This window comes from Aquila chrysaetos, chromosome 12 (assembly GCF_900496995.4).
Source record: "Aquila chrysaetos chrysaetos chromosome 12, bAquChr1.4, whole genome shotgun sequence".
Classification (NCBI taxonomy): domain Eukaryota; kingdom Metazoa; phylum Chordata; class Aves; order Accipitriformes; family Accipitridae; genus Aquila; species Aquila chrysaetos.
In genome coordinates, this window is record NC_044015.1 from 8,239,275 (window position 1) to 8,254,073 (window position 14,799).

Below are 14,799 nucleotides of genomic sequence, written 5' to 3' on the forward strand. Positions count from 1 at the left end.
GCCCCAAAAGTCTGGTAGCATAAACTAGATTTACACCAACTCGGTGTGACACCCAAAAGATGTTCCCATGGTTCCTCTAAGTTTGTGCTCTGCAATTGAGCTCTCTGCTCTCTAAGGCTTCCTAACAGAGTTACCAAAGGGCAGATACTGGCATGGTTTTTTTAAACTTGCTAGAAAGCCATTTGCTCCCTTAAATGTAATTTCTGTCATTCAGCTAGAAAGTTTGTTTTCAGTACAAAATACTTTTTAATCACCTCTGTTAAGTCTTTCTACTTCATCTCATCTGGTTCCTATGGAAATCGCAAGTCTTCCAGAACTGCAAAGTCTGTTTCCCAGCCAATGTTAGGAAAACTTATTTTTTCCACTACCTTCTGAGATAGTATTTGCATATAAATACTGTTCAGATCTCAGAAAATATATTTGAAATTATTCTTATTATTCATTACACTGGAGACCTTCCATGTTTCCACAAGCAGCCGTTTTATTTTTGCTCCCTTTCCACGTAAGCAAAAAAAGATCTCCCATTTGCTTCTTCATTAATCCTCAGCTCCTTTTTACATGCAGTTCTTCTTCAGCAGAATTCTTGCTATATTTAAAAAATCAAAGAGAAAATAATAAAAATTGGCACCTTTTTGGTCAAAACAGCACTTCCCACCCTTGATCCATGGATGGCTGGCAAGGTTATAAAAGTCTGTAGTTGGTCTGGAGAACTAACTATTCTTAAAAACTCTATTCAAAGTTGAACAATAAAAGCCTAAGTGCTCCAAAAGACATAAAGAAGGTTGACAGGGATCTTTGCCATGGTTTGGGAACCTCTGTGTTAAGGAAGACAGAAAGAGCGTGGAGTTGCATGTCTTTTCTATGTATGACAAGCTACAGTGAGCTGAACAAAAAGTGACAGCTTTCCTCACCAGGGTGAACATCTCACATGTTAATGACAGGTAAGAGACACTTACTGTTTGAGTCAGCCAGAACCAGTAAGGCTACTCGCTGCTACATATGACATATTTCACAAGCACACACTGAAGGTACTGCTTATGCATTCACTGAACTTCCTGGGCTTGTTGCTGGTGCTTTTTTCCACCTTTCCTTTCTCTCTGCTGTCCCCCTCTCCTGTTTTGAGGCTCCACCTCACTGCTGTGTACACACTTAGGCTAGCACTTCCAGCTGTAAAACGAGCCTGAAACACAGGAAGAGACAACACTATCCATTAGGCAGTGCAACAGCAGGGCATGACTACAGATGGATAACAGAACTGTCAATGCAAGTGATGTGCAAGCCTCTGCTTCCAAGTCTTGTGAAGAACCATCCTTCACCTGTGCTTGGGAGGAGGACCCAGAAGGGGAGGTGCAGTTGGAGCAATCTGTTTAGCCTGGGCAGGGGGGAAAACAGGAATATCCTTGCTCTCCCCTATATGGATCACTTTTGAAAATACACTAGTTCTGAACACTGTCCCAGGCAAGGAGCAGGCAGAACACAGCACCAGATGAGAACCACATGCTGAGATCAAGTGGTGAAAAACTTTTCTGTGTCTCCGCATCTCTCCTGCAGGGCACCTGAATACCAGAGATTCATGACCATTTGCAAAGGATTTACTTTCTCAGCACGATCATTCTTGAGATTAGCATAGAAACTTAACAATAACATAAATTTCAGCTGTCCCCTTGTTACCTCCTCACGCACCTTGGGATTCTTCAGGATCTTCTCAGTTGTTGACAAAGAAGTTCTTCTCCTTTAAAAGAGCAGAAAAATATGGTTTGTTACTGTCTTCACCAGGTTGTGAGATATAAAGAATTTTTGAGAAGACTATCCCCTCTATCCCTGTAAAGCAGCTATAGCACTAGCCAAGAGTGTGTGTGTATTTTCATCTGCTTCGTTAGCTACATTTTGGAAATTTTCAGGGCTTGTGCAGCTGGGAGATGGCTAAAGCAGTGCTAAGAAGAGCCACGGGTCTCTGTGTTTTGCAGCCGCAGCACCCATGGAAAGAAGACCTGACATAGATGCTGGCAGTCATGGGTGAACTTTCTTTCAGAGGAAATGGAGATGCGCTCGGAACCTCCCAAGAGAGCAAAAGAATGCTTCCAGACAGTCAGGTGGAGCAGCCTGTTGGCTCCATCAACCTGACGGACTTGGCAGCCCCTCCTGCTCCAGCTGGCCAGGATCCTGGAGTCTGCAAAGCTGAAGGCAGAATTACTGAATTATTGGGAGAAAACAGATAGCTGCATAAGCTTATACACCATGATACACACATACATATATATATATATACCCATACACATACATTTATACACATCATGGAGTAAGCAGCACCTCCTTTAGTAAGCTTGCAGGGTATCTATGACTCTATATATGAACTCCTAGTAGGACTTAAACCCCTATGCCTTATCCTATAATGACTGAGCTGGTCTCTGTGTTGGGCACGTTAACTCTGCAGGAGAGCTCTGACATCCTCCTGGAAGAGATTTAAAGACATATTTTTATTAGCTTTTGTAGAAGAAACACTGACTAAAAGCTCCTGTCTGAAGCTTGCCCGACAGCCTCACATTCCCTGGGTTCCTCTAAGTCTGAGTCCTCAAAGTCTTTCTGTACCAGAGGCCAAATCCCACTTCCAGCTCCAGTCTGGGTGCCAGGCTTGCTTGCTAGGCTTTCGACTTCTTCAGCCCAGAGCAGAGTTCCTGCTTACGTCAGCAGTAGTTGGCCAAGAGAAAAAGAGAACAATACAGCCTTTATAGATTAACAATATTTCAATTTACTAGAAATTATGCAGTATATAACATGGCTCAGAGAAGTAATTTGTCATTCTTTGGGATCCTTGCTTTTTCTATCCTTTCCTTCTCTTTCATCTCCACCTTCCCCTTTTCACTTCTCCTCCCTTCCACTTCTATCTTTTTACCTCCTTTTCTCTCTCCTTTCTGCATCTCCTCCCTTCCAACAGATCCCACTATTGGTCTGATGGCTCCACTCCAATCCTTATCTCCATGTTATCTGCTAAAATCACTGACAACAGAACATCTAAGTGGAGATGCATTCCAGTGTCCTGGAAAGGGATGCACAGAGCAAAGAGAGCAGGACTTGAGGGGCAGGAGGACTGGGATATGCAAGAAGAGTTACAGGCAGGAAAGGCCTGGGGTATATACACTGGTACAGACAAAGGAGAGAGCTCACCCCCAGCAGTGGTTGAAAGAATTCTCTACAGCATTTCTGCCTGGAACTGTCAGTCCAAGAAAAATTATATTTCATAGTCAGAAGGAGAAAAATAAATAGAAAAGTGTTTCATCTTTGGAGTGTTGAATATTTGATCTTATCTGGAATGAGTGTGTGTGTGTACATGTGTGCATACGTCACTTGTTATTTTATTACAGAGTGCTGTTATGAAACTTCCCTTCCCATTTTGCATAAATCTTCCTTTTCAGACATGTGGTCACCAGTTTAGGGAACATTTACTGTCAAATGCCTTAGTTTTTGCATACCCAACTTTTCTTGGTTTCATTTGCAGGACTACTCGGCATAACCAGAGCCTCTGCCACAGATGTCCCAGACGCTGCTCTTAAAAAAATTATCCTGACCAAAATTGGTGCTTTGGCCTGTGTGAACTGCTAAGCATCATCACAAAGCAGCAGTTAGGCTGTAAGTTACTTAAAATCTTTGTATCTTCAAACCTTAATATTTAGGTCACATGGAAGAGTGTTGTTATGGACACAAAAACAGCACTCACAGGTTGCCATATTTGTTCAAACTTATCTTTGGTTCTCTTCCAAAAGCCAACCTCCCAGCTGACATTTGATGTGCTGCTCACCTTACCTAGATACCTGCTGAAGGAAGGAGAAATCCCTTCTCTACAGCAAGTACAGGCCTTGCTCAGATCACTCCAGCACTTGAGCCTCCAACACTCAGGAGTCAAACGACTTCAGCACTGAAAAGGCCCAAGTTCCACGCGGACTGGCCATCTGTGACACCAAGGAGTTGCCTCTCCCAAGCCAGGACCCAGAAGATGCCGTGCAACCTAACAAAACTTGACCGACCCAGCTACATTCCTGTCTAGCAACCGCAAGGTAGATCTTGTTAAGTTCTTGTCCTGTCAAGGTCACCTGACAAACAAAAACACTTTCAGAAAAGAAAACTCCCTTGAGCTCATCCCTTCTGTTCTTGTGATCAATGCCAGCCCCTGTTCACCTCCACTCTTTTCCAGTCACCCACAATAATAGTTCTACGCCCCTCCTTATGCATAAGGATATGCTTCCAGGTCCCAGAGGAAAGCACAAACACACATGGACTTCCTAGTATTAAAGGTATTCTGCAAAGCATGGAAAACCTTCAGGACAGTCAGAAGAGGCAACAACAGATAAGATGAAACCCACAGTCTGCATTCCCAAGGCCCTCAGCGCACCGAAAAGCTCTGCAGCCTCTCCCCTTTCCTTGGGGTTTGGCCATCTGCACTTCGGGCCAGCTCTGATACAGTGCAACTGCAAGCTGGGATCAGACTGCTGTGAAAAACGATGTGAAATAACTGTGAGCAGTCTCTACAGGGACCTTCCTCACTTCACATGGCAGCTGCCTTTAAACTCAGGCCCTTGCCCTTGGTCTTTGCCTCAGCTACCTTGTAGGTCTGCCTGTGCTCATACACCTTGTTGATCCTGATCCTGGATGTGGGAGCGAGAGGTGTTCCCTGTTGCCCCTGGAAGCAATCAATCAGATCCAGGAGCTGATGCCCAGGTCCTCCTTGCTGCAGTGCACTCACCCTGCTTGCTGAACACCAGCATGGGCAATTTAAGCAGCCACACTGGTCCCCATCACAAGTGGGTGAAGATCCTGTCCTTCAGGGCATCTTCTCAGGTTGGAACTGACCCCAGGCAGAACTGTTCATGACATAAGCCACCTTATGTCATCTCCAGGACAGGAGCAAGCTGAAGATCAGACTGCTGCCTTTTAGAAGACACAAACAGGGAACTATCTCAAAGTAAAATCACAGGGAACTTAATTTCACCCTTGTTCTTCCAAAAATCATTGGGCTCTTTGTGCCAACATTATATTTTGACATCATGCTTCCTTTCTTTACAATTTTCTGTTCAGCATAAAGTGATATGAGAGCACAGAAACCCACTATGAGGATCAGAGATAGTGAAAGCCCTTCTGGATCATCTGTTTCAGAGCAGGTCTCTATCTATCCCCCAGTTTTCACTTGCTGGAAAGTTACCCAGCCATATGTTTGCAATTAAAGTCTCAGTTCCTCACAGGCTCATGGCAAATAGTCTGCTTCACCTGGGTCACATCTCTAAAGGGAATTCCCCCAGACTGGATTTGCAGGCCATATTCAGTGGCAGCTCTGACACAGGTATTAGCCATAATGGAATCCACGTCAATTATGAGTTCATCCATTCGTTTTTCTATCCAGGCCTCCCACTCAAATTTCAGAGATCTCCTTCTAAAATGCAATTTGACCCATTTTGGATGGAGAGAGTTCCTTACTCACTCCATTTGAGACCAATTAGGCTGTTTGATTTGGGATCCTTTATCCCTCAGTGCTCTTAGCCTGTCTGTTCCAATAAATGTTGCAAAAAATCCCAGTGTCTGAAATCCCTGCATGCTTCATGGACCCTATTTCCTACCCAATAACTGCACTCCCTTTACTCCTCTTTCACTGACCTGAGTCAATCACAGACTCTGGGGTTACTTTGTGCGTACCAGCTCCATATCCTTGAACTGCCCTTCAACTTTGTGCCTGTGGAGGCCATGAGGATGAGGAGGCGTGATTGACTTGTAATGCTTTCTCCTGGCTTAAAGAGCTCGAAGCAATCTCTTCTGCGGCTAACCCACAATGTGAACATGCTCTCAGAGTTCACTTTTAATCAACCTCACTGATTTGCTTGAAATATTGATCAAATCACAACTGCTTCCTTTCCAACCATCTGATGGACAGTCCAGCCAGTCCATGAGTTTGGGGAGGATTCCAGCTTTCAAACCAAGGAGCAATCACAGATTTGCAGTGATTATTGGAGCTCGAGGCTTTCATTTTATGTGTCATTCCCAGATGTTTCCAGCCCCTCACACCCCTGTAGAACAAGTCAATGGTGTGGATTCAACGCTGATAATGGAAACAAGGTCGCAGGTTGTGAAAAGACATCTACCTGCTTTAATTCAACAGTCTTTAGAAGTTCTCCACATGTTCCAAACCAGAACAGCCTGCAAGGTTTGTGAAATCAGGGTGCACCCACAGTACAGAAATAATTTAAACCTAATAAAATGTAAACCTTTGATTGAGGAATGAGCCTGAGCACATATTTAACTGTCATCACAAAGAAGACGGCTTTCCTCATTAGGGGCCCAGATGAACTGTTACAGTAAGTCCAAGACCTGTTAGAGGAGAAGGGCTGGAATCTGCTCTTCCCTCCTGAGCCTCCGGGAACAACCCTGAACTTTTGGTGAGGGAAGTTTGTTTCAGAATCCAAACCTGAACCTGACTCTGAAGTTGGCCGCTTGCCCCCTCTTCCACGCGGCAGACATAGCCCAGCTGAAGGCCTCCACAGCCTTGTGCTACACAGGAGGTTCAAAACCCAGATCTGAAGTTTGCAGCCTGGGATCATCTCTGACTTTCCCGACTTCAGAACCGCAATTCCATTTGCTTTACGTCACTTGCCTGTTTGCTTTGGGGGAAGAAAAAAATATTAAAAAACTCCCCAACCAGTAACAATCCAAAAGACAGCAACGCTGTCCCAGCAACATTCCTCCTTGCAGAGCAAGGAAGAAGACAATTAAGCCCAGCAGTACCCACATCCTAAGCCCTTTGGGCCTCACAGCATTTTCTCCCTCTTTCCTCTGTCTTTGTTTTGGGGGTTTTATTTCCAATTTTATCACTTTGGCTCGTGCTGCCTGAGAGGCAGGGGACCTCGGTGGTGTCCTTGAAGTGTTTACTCAAGATTGGAGCACACCCAAGAGGTGGTTTTCAAGGCCCCTGCAAGCCTCTGAAACCCCACACTGTGTGCGTGTTTTGCAGAGGGGGATGGCTGCAGCTGGCTTTGCAGAATTTGCCCTTGGGGACAGGTTTGCCTGCCAGTGACGGAGAGGTGCTGGGAGTAAAGCACGTCATCTTCATCCTCCTCCTTTGTCGGTCCCACTCTGGTATTTGGCCGTGGAGAAGTCGTCGTGCTGCAAGCTAGGCTCTGCCCCTATTCTGGATGATCTCCAGGCTCCCAGCAGCGCACAGGAACAGTGCTCCTTAGGTTTCCCGAGCTTACAGCGCTGTCTCCTTTGGGAGCCCTCCCTGCACATCCTGAACCCAGGAGCTCTGATACCACCCCACAGAAACCAGACCTCCAGGCCTCTGTGTCTTGCTCACATTACTAATCAAAGCACACATATCCCCACCCCTGCAGCCTTGTAGAAACTCTAAGTTAGGGATCATCTCTTCAGTGACACGTGACAGTCAAAGCCCATGACATGGAGGCTTTGCAAAATTTTTTGGCACTGTTACTTTTTATGGTAGGTTGCATAAAACTTAACTTATAGGTAGATCCAAACAAAGCAATACAGCGTTCACCGCATCCCCATCCTCCTTGCCATCAACATTCTTGCACAACCTTTTGAACTTGGGTCAAGGCCTGTGGACTATCCAGAGTCATCCTCCTATGCAGCACTTCTCCACACCAGGGAATCTATCCTGCAAGCAGCTTCATCCTGCTTTTCTCCATTTTTAACCTTGGTGGCTCTTCACTCAATGCCCTCTTGTTTCCTTTCTAAAGACTTCTCCACTGTTTCTCTTCATTGCTGCCTGCCTTCCTCTTCTTTCTGGTCCTCCAGCTCATGAGATTTTTCCATGATTTTGAATTCCTTTGCTCTTCCAGAGGGGGTAAAAACATTCTGTATTGGTGATGAGGTAATATTTTGAAAATAAACTTCTCATAGTCAAACTATATTGATAGATATATGACCACACGTGTTCCACTTTTGACACTGATTTTCTGAAACATTCAAAAACTATAACCAAATACATTTCATTTTGGAAAATACGGAATTTCAGAACACTCAAAAACTATCGAAACAGAACTTTCTCACATTATAAAAACGTTTCATTTTGGGAAAGACTGGGTTTTCTTTGCTTTTCTTTTCTCCAGAAAAAATACTCAAAACAGGTACTTTTTAATATTTGCACAAAAAATAACATGTCTTGTTTAAAAATCTTCTAATGAAAAATGTCCAGTAGGTCCCTAAACTGGGTTCATTCCATGGTCACAATCCCTATTGATGGTGGTGAGGTTAGTTACGCTTGGTAAGAGATACAATGAAGAACTAACAAACATCCTTGCTGTTCTGCGCTTGTCCCAGCTTTCCTCTGCTGCAGGCACCCCCCTGTGCTCTGATCTCTTGGTAGGAGGGAACGCGGTATTTGTTATTGGTTTCGCACCGACCATGGAGCCTCATTTGTTACGCAGCCTCCCAGGACAATCCCGGGTTCTTATGTGCAAATGAAATATGGCTCTGTTGGTGCACGCTGACGGGCCCTCTCCATGGGCAGCTTTCAAGGAAACACACCCGTGGCATTCTGGCACCATTCTGAGCCCATTACCTCTGCTCCTGCTGCTTCTGCTTCCTCTGGCATTTTCAATGTTACTGTGGAATGAGGAGCAAGCCCCAGAAGAGGCACATACCTAGAAACATGGCACTTGTCCCACTGCTGCTAATAAATACTGACACTTGGTTTTCCACACCTCCACATAGGTGAATTAAGCTTTCTTTGTTGTGCAGAAGAGCTCAAGCCCAACCATCAGAGTGAACAGAAACTGAATTCTGGTGATGTTTGGGTCTGAGGCTGGAGCTGCACCTTTGATACCGCAGCTTAAACCCGTCTGCACAAACTTCTTGGCTCTCTTCCCACTGCTGTCTTCTATGCTGCCAAACCTCAGTATTGAATCAGGAGGCAGGCATGAAAAGGAAGAGAAGAAAGAAAGAGAGAAAAGAACAAGAAATGTGACATGTTTTTACTTTCTAGGTTTTGTTAGGCTTTCAGGTGCAGTTCTCTCACTGTGCTGGAAATTTTTCTGTAATCAGAAGGGTTAGGAATATAATCTTGAAAAGTAGAAAACCTGAGAGGTTTGAATAATCACACACTACCAATGACTAGTGCCTCATGAATAGCCCCAAACCTGATAACGCATCTCTAGCTAGCAACATCAGGATCTGTAACATTTCCCCATCACATCAGTGAAAAATGTTTCCCATTTGCAGAGCAAACTTGCATCCCTGAGGTAAGAAGCGCATCGTAACACAAGGGTTGTGAAACATTTGTCAGCAACCTCTCTTTTAAATAGAAATCAGCATGTTGCAGCAAAGGCCACAACCATCTTGCTGAAAAGCACAGTGATTAATGACACTAATATGTAATAATTAAAAAATACTCATTGAAGTGGATTGTGAGCTGTTCTTGACTTGGGTAAAGTATTGCCCAGTTGGATCGAAAATCTCTGGGATGTTCTTTAGGGATGCAGCAAGGTACAGGGCGGTCCTGGCCTTTGAACGAGGCTCTATGGCTCTATTGTAACAACAAAACATCACAGAAGTAATCACATCTCAGCAAGACCTCCAGTCTTCTGGCCAGAAATGCTAAAAATCCTGAGCACCGAGGGTCGAATTTCCACAGTCACCTTGCATCAGCCTGACTCTGCAAAATCAGTGGTGGTAGGAAGAACAGCCTGTGCTCCTGAAAATCCGCTCTCTCAGATTTATTTCAGACTGCCATAAAATGCTTCTTCAACTTGTACATCAGCCTAAACATCCATTTGTCAGAAATAGCTTTGTTCTCCATTCAAACTTTGCTTCCCAGCCATCAGAGACACAGAGGCAAAGCTGCCTTTGGTCATCCCAGCCAAGAATTTGGCTCAGAGCAGATCCCTTAGTCCACCACAAGGCCCAAGCAATGTCAGCTAACGCACCACGCTTGAGTTCCTGATCTCACTTGCTGGTGCCAATCATTGGGAGTCCACTGCTTTCCTTGGGGCCAGGATTTCACACATTATATTTAAGCTACCAATGAGTTCAAAGGCCATTCCTCTCAATGTTGGAACTAAAGCCCTCCTAAAGAAGCTATGAACGGTGGATAAGGAAACTCAGGAATCTCAGCCTTTGCAAAACTAGCAGAGGAATTTTCCCTTAGTAACAAACCCCTTAGCATCTTTTGTTTTGGAAACTATGAAAATGTTTCCATATAAATTTTTCCAAAATGCAGCCCTCAGGATTCCCATATTGCCCTGATGCTGAAAAATCCCTCTGCTTGCCCCAGAAAAAATTAAAAAAAAAGGACGGCCCATGGAGTATCTGAAAGATGGCAGCATCCTCAAGCATCCCTAGCCCTGGGGTAGAAAGCTAAGCCTTGTTATCCCTGTTTTGATCCCAGGTTCCCAGGGCTTCTTGCCAGGTTGTTGGGGATCTGGCATCTCTGGGGGGGTTTGTCTGGATTCTGGGGCAACACTCCAGGTGTCTGTGGGCTTCCCATCCCACAGCAGGATTGAACACAGCACAGGGGCCCCAAACCCTGGAAAACAACACAGCCGGCTGGCAGGAGAGCAGGCTGCGCTCCCGCAGACTCGTGGCTGGGGCTGGGCTCACCAAAACAGAACCAGTCTCAAGAAGGATTTCAGCAATGACGAATTTGACCAATGACGATTTCCTGACAACAAGCAAAGCTTTCCATTAGAAATGTCCCAGACAGTCCCAACCTGGAGGCAGCTTGGTGCTCTGGCGAGGTGGAAAAGTCCTTTGTGCAGCCCAGCAGCTACACCATGAAAGCACAAGGCTCAGGAGCCTGCCCCAGGGCTGCCGCTGGGCAGACTGGAACCCTTTCCAACCAGCTTACTGCCTACCAAAGCCCTGGGGTTAGCTATAGAGTTATTCTGGCTCCCTCCATACCTCTCTGCAGAGATGCTCCCTCCTAGGAAATGAGTCACACCTTACAGAGAGGCTGAGAAACCCTCTGGAGGTGCCTGTCTGTGTGTTGACTCAGAAGGAAGGAGATTGCATGTGTCTGCCAACGCTAAATTATCCTAACCAGGGGCTGTGTCGGGGCAGCAGGCTCACGCTGTGCCGACCCCAGGCGAGCATAGGGTGCCCAGCCCATCCAGCCCACAGTGTAACAGCTTTTTCCCCCCTCCAGCTTTTTCACACCTCTCCGTTTGCCTGCACCTCAGCATGTGCTTGCACGTAAACAGCACGGATGGCGGGTGGGTCCCCTGATTACAAACAGGGCCAGACTCCCAGTTTGAGCTCATCATAGATGGCCTCCATGCTCTCCTAACAACAAGGAGAGCACGTGAGCAGTGGCCACCATATAGGGAAGGGAGTTTGCTTCACAAAACCCACAGCTATCCACTAACAAAAAATGACAAGCCAGGAACCCCTCCAGGCATCTCGGGTGGGTTTTTAATGCAACATTTGGGCAGAATCTTTGTTCCAGGTTTTGCTTTGAGTTGATTTCTTAAGCACATACACATCCAAGCCTGGGCCTCCAGCCCCCCAGCTTGTGCAAGAGCTTTTTTGTATGTAAAGTCCTAATAATGTCCATGTCGCAGAGCTCTTCTGCACCTACGGTGGGCTCTGCACAATGCCTGGCAGAAAGAAATGGTATAAAATCTGTTGATAGATCATCTGTGAAAGGCCTGAACTCCAGCCAAGACAGATAAAAATAAAAGAAATTAAAATAGTTGTGTGTGTGTGTGTGTGTGTTTTATGAAGGGAACATTTATATTTTTAAACTAGGAGTAATTGTATTCTGTATCTGAAATGGCATCTGAAAGTGATTTAGTGGAACAATGTGGTTTCTGATTGGTGCTTGAACTAGTTCCAGAACATTTTTTATAATAAGCATCATAAAGATCCCAATTATCTGATCCTTTTTCCTAACATGGTCAGAGAGGATGTTTCCAAAGAAACGGCTTTTGGGCTGTTATTTTTTTTCCTATGTGGCACTGGTCCTGCAAACATTTACATACACACTTAATCTCGTGAGTAGCCCCAGAGAAGTGAATCAAGGCAACCCTCAGCAGCAAAGCTAATCAGAGAGTAAACTACTGATGTTCAGATTTGCTAATCAGGGCAATCCATAGACTTTCAGGGAAAGGTCTGCTTGTTATTCCGAGAGCTGTTCAGGATGCATTTACGATTCAATAAAGGAGGCCCCAGCATTACCAAAATAATTACTTACTCAAACAAGCCTGTAAAACTCAAGGACTGCCCCAAATAAAAGGAGGCTTCCCCCCCTCCAGTTTAATAACATAAATCTAGTGAAATGCATCTTGCTGCCATAAAATCAGTTCTACATGCCTTAGAAACCATTGATTTACTAAGTGGGCAGGGAGGTCAGATCCTGCTAGGGACTTGGAGGGCTGAACATATGGAGAGAAGTTTTAAATCTGAAAGTTTTGTCCACTCACAGAAATGCAAAGCAGTTCATATCTTACCCTGTAACTTCACTCTCCAAAATAAGACACATAAAAGCAACAGGCAATGCTACAGATTAAAATGGAGCCATTTTGATGATCACTCAGTAAAGGGGGATAAGAAATGACCCTAACACCCACTGTCCCAGTGGGGATTGTTCCCGCCGGGAAAACTGGCTTTACATTAGCAGCATCCCCCTTGCGCTGGGACCCTGCAGGAGGGCTGGCTGTCACATCCTGGGCATTGCCTCTCCCAAGCAGCCCTCACCAGGCTGCAGGCACAACTCCAGCACCGCACAGCACACCAGACCTCCTGCCATGAGCACTGCAAGGCAAAGCCAGGGATGGATCAGGACAGCAGCAGTTATGTAAGGCAGCAGGCTGGTAGGAGCAGCAACAGGGCCTGCTACAGGACAGATGATTTCTTCCTGACAGAGACAAGAGTCTCTGCCTTCTTAGAAACATCTCTTCAACTTTTCACCCCACAAAAAAAGCCCTTCCTTCCTGAACTAACTGGCTTTGGCTAGGTGCTTCCTGCCACACACCACAAGAGGGGAGCCACAGGTCACCCTGGACACCAGGTGTCTGTTCTCCTTTCAAGCACCACCTCAATTTCCCTCTGTTTTCAGCAACACAGGGTTTGATGTGCTGCAGAGGGCAGTTGGTTGCCACCCCAATACCCACACATGATAATTAAGAACCTGCAGAAGTTCTTGTGTTAAAAGGGGCTGTGTGTGACATCACCCTCAAGGTCCTCTTCCTTCACCTTGTTCTTGTCTGGAAGAAGGAAACTCTCCTCTATATAGCAAAGAAGAAATATCCAAGAAGAGAGCAAGGGAAACTGCCAGGCAGTTGTCCTCGTTCAGACTAGCTATAGTTATGGGAAGGTGTGAGGGATTAAGCAGCCTGCTTAGCCTCATGCAGCAGGGCAGCCAGAGCTCCAGCAGTGGGTTTGCATTTGTAGTCAAGAGGAATAGGAAAACAGCTTTAAAAAATGCCAACTGACTGCTTATGGGTATGAGCTGATAGAGACCATAAACCATTCCTCGCAACACTGTTCCATGCTCTCTGCAAACTCACACTGAAGCCTACTGTGGTTTTGCAGTACTTCACCCCTATCCTGCACCCACCTCACCTATAAAGTGTTGTCAGACCAATCCTGGAAGGTGCTCAACCCATGTAGCCCCCAGCACTATGCAAGGGTAATTAGCTTGAGTGTTTGGGTGGACCGGGAAGTGTCACCTAACCGCAGCAGCCACCTCGCTATCAGGCTGCCCCTGGTCGCTTGGATCATGTTCTGATGATGTGTGAACGCAGAGGTGGCCAAAAATAAATAATAGAAGACGCCTTACTCCCCTGAGTACTGAGGCTCTCATGCCAAGAAATATTCTCGCTTCTTGCTGCCTCTTTTTGTGGTGGTTTTTCTGAGACTGAAAACGCTCCTCCACTGCAGAAGATGCAAAAAAATTCCTGCTGACCTCAGCATTGAGTTTCATCTTTTTGAAGCTTTGTTGCGCCTCTAAGATAATTTATGAGGTGTCAGGATTTTCCGACCACAAATGTCTTGGACGAAAACCGTTTTTACACTACAGATGCCATGAAAGAGAAGCAATTTCAGTCTGTTTTTGCTACAGCACTGTCTGTGTCCACAGTGAAGCACGGGTTCAGAGCTCCTGGAGATTATTTGTGTAAGAGTTGTCCGGGCCAGCGCTCCACTGAGACTCAGGCTGGGTCTGATTCCCCACCTTTGCCTCATTGCCCTGATCTTCTCTGTTGGGAGGGGAACTCCCATTTCCTGGTGCTGTGCCACGAAAACACAAGCTTGCCAAGTTATTCTCTGTATGTGTGTATGTGCGCGTATGTGTCGAACAAGCCAGAAGTACCAGAAGTAAAAAGATCCATTAACAAACCACATTTTGCAACATCCACAAGGATCCCCAGATTTCTCGTCTGTGGATTTCTCTTCCCTGTGCTTTAGATTTTCGAGGGGAAAAAGGAAACCAACAAAAACTCCCAAGAACCCAGCTTAGCCGCCTCTAATCCAGTATGCACCTCAGTCTCCATGAAAGTGTTCTTGGGACGACAGCAGTATTTCCCTTGGCTGGGATGCCCAGCCTCCTGGCTCCTCTGGAGCTGCAGAGCTGTAGACATTCCGCTGAGTAGTTTGCAACCCTGCCTGCCAGGAAAACCCAATGTCTCCATGGAGAAATCTCAGCGGAGGAGTTTGATACTCAATCAGGGATGGAAAAGAAGGGAGTTTATGCCTCCCTGAGACCAATCCCTTCCCTAAAAAAATTTAAAAGCAAGAGGAAAAAAAAGAAAAGGGATCAGATTCTTACAGACATGGGCCCAGGCATGCCAGTAGTATTGGTGTAAC

General features: G+C 45.7%; 1 protein-coding gene across 1 annotated transcript in view; it reads right to left on the reverse strand.

Annotated features, from left to right (window-relative positions):
* Positions 1–463: 463 nt before the first annotated feature.
* METTL11B (methyltransferase like 11B) overlaps positions 464–14,799 on the reverse strand; it is a 64,642-nt gene continuing 50,306 nt past the window's right edge. The window contains exons 11-12 of the mRNA XM_030032612.2: positions 1,684–1,732; positions 464–1,180 (exon numbers count right to left, since the gene is read on the reverse strand). The gene's annotated coding sequence lies outside the window, so the exon portion shown is untranslated. The remainder of the gene's footprint in view (positions 1,181–1,683; positions 1,733–14,799) is intronic.